General features: G+C 40.6%; 1 long non-coding RNA gene across 1 annotated transcript; it reads left to right on the top strand.

Moving 5' to 3' along the window:
• Positions 1-1,106: 1,106 nt before the first annotated feature.
• On the top strand, positions 1,107-7,136 carry LOC106146663. The gene is made up of 2 exons (XR_001231205.1): positions 1,107-1,312; positions 7,089-7,136. It is a non-coding gene; the product is annotated as an uncharacterized LOC106146663 (long non-coding RNA).
• Positions 7,137-7,949: the final 813 nt, after the last annotated feature.

Here is a 7,949-nt window from a genome sequence, read left to right as displayed (position 1 = left end):
TCCATGGCAATGCAAGGTAGTTGCTGAGAGCAACTGGTCTTGGAAACCTGCTTCTCCCTTGGGGAGGGAGTAGTAAAGGTTTAATAACTTCAAGGCATACCAGTTGTCCACTTTTAACAACGTTGTTTGAAACTTCTTTTTCCTAAAATATGTATATGTATACACAGGATAGCTAGGATAATTGTACTACTAATATCTGTTGGTTCACTGAAAGGAACTTTTAATATGTAATTGTTTGATCAGTCTTGCATGCCTATATCTGGTTATATGTGCAACCATTTTGAAGATGACATTGTGTAATATAACAACCATTGTTAATATCCTATCACTATGTTTTGAAATTCTGTATCATTTTTTTTGTTCTCTGTGCTGTTTTGTTTATGTATTTGTTTTTGTTATTTTGGGCTTTTTTAAATGAAAAACAAAATTTATATGTATATATAAGGATAACTGGAATAGGTGTATTGCTGATGTCTGTGGTTTATTGAAAAGAACAGTCAGTGTTTAAAATTTTCTTTTTTTCTTGACTAATTTTGCACGTTTGAATATGGTAATCAGAATGATCTGAAAACAATATGTAGTATAAGAACCATTGTTGAACTTCTACCATCTTGTATGGTGAAGCTCTGCATCATTTCCATTTTTTTTATTATTACTTGTTACTGTCTTTGATTGTTTGATCAATCTTACATTCTTATGTCTGGTGGCCAGAGCAACTTCGTTGAAGATAATAGTATGTAAGGTAGCAACCACTGTTAATTCCTATCATTTTGTTTTGAGGTCATGCATCGTTTTTGTTTTGATTTTGTCTTCATTGTTGTTTTGTTAGTCTTTTTAATTTTTAAAATAAAGAAAGAAAAGAAACTTCTTTTTCCACTAAATATTTTTGCGAAGGTTGAGGGGTAAACTTTCCATTTCATTGTCTCTTCACTCAGCTTTTGGCCCCTTCCCAGCAGAAGCCTTACTCAAGGGAGACAACAGGATCCTGGCAAATATAAAATGTTTCACCCTAGTTTTTCTCAAACTCACCTCGCCCCGCCCCTTGAAGTCTCTGAGAGGCTCTTAGCCTGTCCCACGCTTCCCCTGGGCGGGGCCGACACAAGGGAGCTCTGGGTTTCCCAATTCCGCCCCTTCCTGCTCGTCTTCAAACCCCCGGGAAACTGTAGACACGCTGCTGGGAGAAAGCATGGAGCCCTTTCGGAGGACTTGCTGTATTGCAGGGACGAAGTGCGGGGCCAGCTGATTGTATTGCGCGGATCCGAGTGATCTCAGTCGGGTGGAACCTTTTCTGCTGGTGTTCGGCCTCTGTCAGGTCAGTCTCCTGTGCTTTTTTTTTTTTTACTGTTCGTTTCCCTGACGCGGGAGAACACGAATCTGGTGCTGAGTTGGGGGCACACTTTTCTGGTCCCGAGGCCTTTCCCTTCCCTGCACTGTCAGGGCTCCGCGTACCCCGCATGAGATCTTTCATGATGGTCCTGCAAGGCGTCCGCACGTGTGGATAACCCGCGGACTGAGGTGGAGTGGGCTAGTATCTTGCTTTTCACTTTGTTGAGGTGTTGTTGTTATTGTTTTAACTGCTGCATGTATTTTATGCTTGGCAAATTTTATGCTTCAGAGAGTACCTCTCTTGGTCTTCCTGGTCTGTGGGCCTGAAAGAATCTTCTTGGAGCCACGGGGTAAGAGCAACCCGCCGTTCCTTTAGGTTCTCCTACTGGAAGGCCGGAGGAGATTCTAGTGCTTGGGTTTGAGCTGAGGGGTTGGTTGGTAAACCGAGGGCGCCTGTGCACAGGGCCTGAGCCGCTTGAAACTTGTCTCTAGAGAAGGAGCATTTCATTTAATGAATGTTTGAACTAAAAGTATGGGTCCATTTTTACATATGCATTGTATGGTGGTGAAGGACAAGCCTCCATATTTTCAGGGGTAGTCACATTTTCATCTTTCTAGTTTTGTGAAACAGGAGGACCTGAAATGATCATTTATATTATTTTTCCACGGCACTGAGGATCGAACTCAAGACCTCACACAAGCTAGACAAGCACTTTACCACTGAGCTATACTCACAGCCTACATTATTAATAACATAAATAATAAAGTTTTTAAAGAAATAATTTCAAGTGTCAAAGATTATGAAACTTGATGGTAATAATACAAAACATGTCTAAGATGAAAAATTATATGTAGTCAAAAAATTCCAAAAGGAAAGAAAACATACAAGTTATTTCTAAAAGATAGTGTTAAGTATATGTTTTATGTGTGTTTCTTGCTACTCACACAGGCCGAAATTTGTCATCACTTACAAACTTAAAAGATCCACACAAGTTTTGAAGATATATAAAAAGTATTTTCCCATTTGTCATTGCTTTTCTGACTGATATTTTTTGACAATGGTTTTATGTGTTCATATTTATCCATGTTTTCTTCGATGGATTTTGAGGCACAGATAGGAAGACTTTCCTCCCTCAGTGTAACAAATGAATGAATTGATGCTTTCTTTTATTTATTTTATTTTACTTGTTTACTTATTGTTTTTTGAGACAGAGTTTCACCATGCAGTTCTGGCTGGCCTTGAACTCACTCTGTAGTCCAACTGGCCTGGAACTCCAAGCGATACCCCTACCTCAGTGTCTGGAGTGCTGGGATTACGGACATACTCCATCTGGCCCGGCTCCTCGTGCTTTCTTTTAATTGTTCACTGTATATTCAATTTTAGATGTATATGCATTTTATCCCGGTTTATTATTTAAGATAGGGAACTAAGCTCTTTCTAGATAACTACTGCCTTATTCCAATACAATCTTTATTCCCTGCTGATTTCAGAGGCTACCTTGTCATGTATTAGATTCTTGTATGTCTTTGTCTGTTCTTGGTTGTGTTCTACCATATTTTTTCATATGAGTAATTCTAATCTTTTCTTCAAATAGCTATTTACTGGTATATCTCTTCTGGACACTCTGGACTGTTTATTTTCCCATATGAATATTCTCTGAAAAAAAAAACATTAAAAGTGCTTTGCATTTCACATGGGGTTGCATTGGCAAACAGAAATACCAAAATAAGGATTTGGAGGCAGATTTATTTACGTCGATGGGCACTGGTTGGGATCATTCCCTGAATATCAGGCCCCGATTTCTGTTGGTCGAGGGCTTTTACATGATGCATACGCAGGAGATACAAAGGAGGTACAAAGGTGAGATAGAACAGCCTGACAGTTCTTCTGATTAGTTAGCAGGGGGAGATCATTGGTTATAGGGTAGATTAATGCTCATCAGTTTATGAAGCATGGTACAGGGGAACAATTAGGCATTTTGTATGTTCGGTTACTTTCTTGTGGTAAGAGGGATCAAAAAAGTAATTACAAAGCCAGGAAGCAGTTGCAGAGCAAGGCAGTTTCAAAAGAATAAAGTTTTAAGAAGAACAATTTTTCTTATACAGTTTTTTCCTTCAGGTTCAGAATAAATTGACTAATTAACTGATGATTGACTTATTGATGAAGTGGAATCTTTTTGTTTTTGTTGCTGTTGTTGATTGAACCTAGAGCATTATACATGCAAAGCACATTCTCTGCCATTGTGCCATATTTCGGGTGGTTCAATCTTTTTTTTTTTTCCTGTGGGCAGTACTGGGATTTGAACCCAGGGTGCTCACACTGAGCTACCCACCTCCCTTTTTTATTCTTATTTTTAAAATTTTGAAACAAGGTCTTACTAAACTGCCCAGGCTAGGGTCAAATTTGCAATTCTCCTGCCTTGTTTTCTGAAGTGCTGAGATTATAGGGACATTCCCCGACTGCTTCCACTTTGATTTTTTTAAATGACGAGTATAATATGTCTTTACTCTTTTCAAATCTTCAAGAACTCAAAAGCTTTCCTCATGTGAATTTTTCATGTTTGGTGAATTATTCTTGGCATGTAATCTCTCATCATTGGTAACTGAAATTTCTTTACATTCTGTTTTCCTGTGTGCTTGTATGCACATGTGGTACTGGTGATTGAACCCAGGGCTACTCTACCACTGAGCTGAATCGCAGCCCTTTTACAATTTTTATTTTGAGAAGGATCTGGCGAAACTGTCCAGGCTGACCTCAAGGTTACAATACTCTTGTTTCAGTATCCCTAGTTGTTGGGATTACAGGCATGAGGCACTTTGCCTGGCTTTTTTTTCTTTTCATTTTTTTTCTTTTGCTTTTTGGGAGAGGGTCTATTGATATAGTCCAAGATGCCCTTGAATTGACCAGACAGCCCAGGCTAGCCTTGAACTCACTATTTTCCTGCCTCAGCTTCCACAGTGCCAGGATTATAGGCCTGAGCCACCATGCTCAGCTACAGCTACAGCTGTTTTCTAATTAGATACTTTTTTCATAAAAATTTGCCATAAAAATGTTGACACAGCTGGGCATGGTGGCACATGCTTGTAATCCCAGCACTTAGGCCATTGAGGCAAGAGGATGGCTGCAAGTTTGAGGCCAATCTGAACTACATAGTGAGCTCAAGGCCAGCATCAACTACATAGTGAGACCCTGTCTCCAAAAAACAAAAGAAAACAAAACAAAATGTTGACTCAGATCTTGACAATGAAGAATTTCATTAACTTTCTAGGTGTCACTGAATGACAGGGTATTTTGTATATTGCTTCTCATCAAACATTGGAAGGTTAAAGCATTTTTAATGGGCATATGAGTGTTGGATTTTTAAACATGGTAAAGTTATAAGAGTATGAAACAATATCCCTAAAATTTTAAAAATATATATATACATACACACACACAAGATAGAAGATAATTATATTACTAATTTCTATTGGTTTATTGAAAGGAACAGTTAATGCTTAATTTTTTTTGATCAATTTTGCATGCCTACATCTGGTAATCTGAACAACTACTTTGAAGTTAGCAATGTGCAGTATAACAACCATTGCTGATTTCCTATCATTTTGTTTTGAAATTCTGTATTGTTTTTAGTTCGTTTCTAAATTCTCTTTAAAATAAAAAAATTTTAAAAGTTAATTTTCTTTAACTGTTATGCAAGTTTTGCAAACTTCAGATCTTAAATGTCACCAGTTCTTTTTCCACGTCATTTTAATGGTGCTGAATCCTAATACTGCACTATCTTTACACAATTTCCAAGTATGTAGAAAGTTAATGTAAACTAATAAACATGCTGGGTGACATCTTCTCTTAGTTACCAAATCTGAGCAAACCCACACTATTTCATGTATGTGTTTACCACAATGCTGTGGGGTTGGTGGTCTCCCTCTGTACATTTGACCACAATTAGCACCAGGACAGGAAAAGATACAAAACACATACTATTAAGTCCCTGTTGCCCTTCCAAACTAAAGGAACTTTTTTCCCATTTTTTCCCCATAAGGGGGATTGAACACTGAGCCTTCACAATAAGCTATGTCCCCAGCAATTTTTAAATTTTTCTTTTGAGAACAGGCATACAGACACTTGAAAGGTTTGTGGTTTTTTTTAGTGGTACCGGGAATTGAACTCATGACTTCATGCTTGTAAGGCAGGCGCCATGCCCCTGAGCTATGTCCCCAGCTCCTCTTTTAAGAACAGGGTCTTGCAAAATTGCTAAGATGCCCAGGCTGGGCCTGACCCTGAGATCCGTATCTCTTATCATCCCATAGGGGTGGAATTACAGGTGTACACCACTGCACCTGGCAAAATAAACCTTAAATGCAACCTGAATTCAAAGACTTACAATCATACATGAACTTACAAAATGTGGTAACAAACAGACCTTGCTGCAGAGCCTTCAGAAGATGAGCTAAATAATTAACTGATAGGGACAGGCATCTCTCCCTCCTATACAACATGCCATTGTGGGAAAAGGTGACAGGAAAAGTGGAGTACAGGGGTGAACCTGTACTCCCAGACACTCCGAAAGCTGAGTCAAGAGAACTGCAAGCTTCAAGGAGGCTTGGGCAACATAGTGAGATGTTGTCTGAAAATAAAATTTCAAAAACAGTTTTGGAGGTAGCTGAGGGCATGATGCAGCCAATTGCTATGATCAAAAAAATTACACTGCAGTCTGAAATACAGACTTTATTCAAATTATTTAAAAAGAAATCTACAGACAAGTGGCATGAAAGACATTTGTAATGACATTTACTCAGAGGAATGAGGTAAAAGGATTACAATGTGAGGTCAACCTAAGCTATTTACAAAGACTATTTCTCAAAATAAAAATCAAATTATGCTGGGGACATGGCATAGTGGGGAAGTGCCAGGGTATGAACCAATAACAAGCTAAAATAACAGTTTTTAAGAAGTGGACAAATTTAACATTGTGTGACTATTGCAATTCAACTGCATATATTAAGAAAAACTACACAACTAATTTTCATAGGCTAAAAATACAACTAATCCTAAATTCACAATTATCAACAGTCATAAATAAATACTGTTGATACATGTGCCACAAAGCTGGAGGTATGCATCTCAGTGGGGGCAAATAACAAAGATTCTGCAGAGGGGTGATTGGGTTCTGCCAGCCGAATACAGACATAGGTAATATCTGGGACAGGAAGTGTGGGAGCAGAATGGAACCTGGGAAGGGGAAAGATGGCTAGTGGAGAGTGGTAGGTACACTTTCTGTCTGTCAACACCATGTCTCTATCTCTGTCTCTGACCATGTCTCCTCTGCATGGAAGGCAATTAATGCCATAAAGATCCAGGAAGAACCTCAGGCATTTGCAAGAGAATAAAGCTGAGGACTTCCAGGATCCCTTGGTGTTGGCCCTGCATCACAGAAAAAACTCTACCTTTAGCTGGTTGGGGGGCTGGGGGCACTAGTGTGAGAGAAAGTCCTTTCCCTTGCCTGGGCAAACCCCTGCCCTCCTGGACCAGGCCTCACTTTCCAAGGGTTACATGCATCCAGTCAAAAGGCAGGCTGGTCTCTAGGCTTCCTTTCTAAAGTGGAAGCTTGGGACCATGAGGCAGAGGGGAAGCCCTTGCTGCTACTGGGGCTCAGGTCTGGGCCTACGTGGGGGAAATGTGAGATCAGGCTTCTTTGGGTTCCTTTGATGAATCTAAGTGGGGCTGTTCCATCCAACAGAGCTTTCAACCATGTGTGTTCCAGGGCAAAACATCCTGATCTTGGGATCACTGGAGGACAAGAACTATAAAACAAGACATACACAGAAAATGCAAGAACGAGGGGAAAGAGAAAGAAACTGAAGCAAGGTAACACTCCAGAGATGGGATGGAAACAGCGAAGGCGTTTTACAGTCAATGAGGTACACACTTCACAGTGAATGGGTGGACAGAGGGACAGACAGAGCAGCAGTCAATGGGGATGTACACACTGTATGCAGCTTCAGTGAACATTACGATTTGGAAATCCCCCTACTGTCCCACATTATTTCCATAGGATCCCTTGAACAACACCGCCAGGAAGACCATGGCTCCTAGGCACTGGGTCTGTCGGTTTCCCTACTGAGGAATACTAAAGGGAACAGGGCAAGGAGAACAAGCAGACAGGCAGCAGGTCACCAAGTTTGGGATTGCGGGATGGTGGGATTTCTGCCATTAATGAGGGGAACAACACAGTCCAGAAACACAGCCCACAGAAACAAGGGCAAGTGACGTTGCTCTTCTGTCTCTGCCATTTTAGACGTTCCCTTGCCAGTACTGACATCAAAACCAATGCAGAACATGTGAGGTAAACCAGGTGAAACAGCAGGTCCTGCAAAGGTGCCCTAGGAAGAAATAGACTCTTGTTTCTCTATCTTTGTCTCTTTCTCTGCCTCTCCTTCACACTTTTTCAGCACAGCATGCTTGTCCCGGGGCGCACATGTCCCCATCTGGGGTTTGGTGCAGGACCTGCAGACGTGGGGAAGCGGAGACACAGAGAAATTGCAGAAGGCGGGGCGCGGGTCCCGCAAGCAGAGACAGCAAAGAGGGATAAGTGCCGGGGGTCGGAATGCAACGGGGAGAGGGT

The sequence above is a fragment of the Chinchilla lanigera genome, unplaced genomic scaffold, assembly GCF_000276665.1.
Source record: "Chinchilla lanigera isolate Chin_1 unplaced genomic scaffold, ChiLan1.0 scaffold00089, whole genome shotgun sequence".
NCBI classification, from domain to species: Eukaryota; Metazoa; Chordata; class Mammalia; order Rodentia; family Chinchillidae; genus Chinchilla; species Chinchilla lanigera.
Note: the sequence above shows the minus strand (reverse complement) of the source record. Positions and strands in the feature narration are given on the sequence as shown.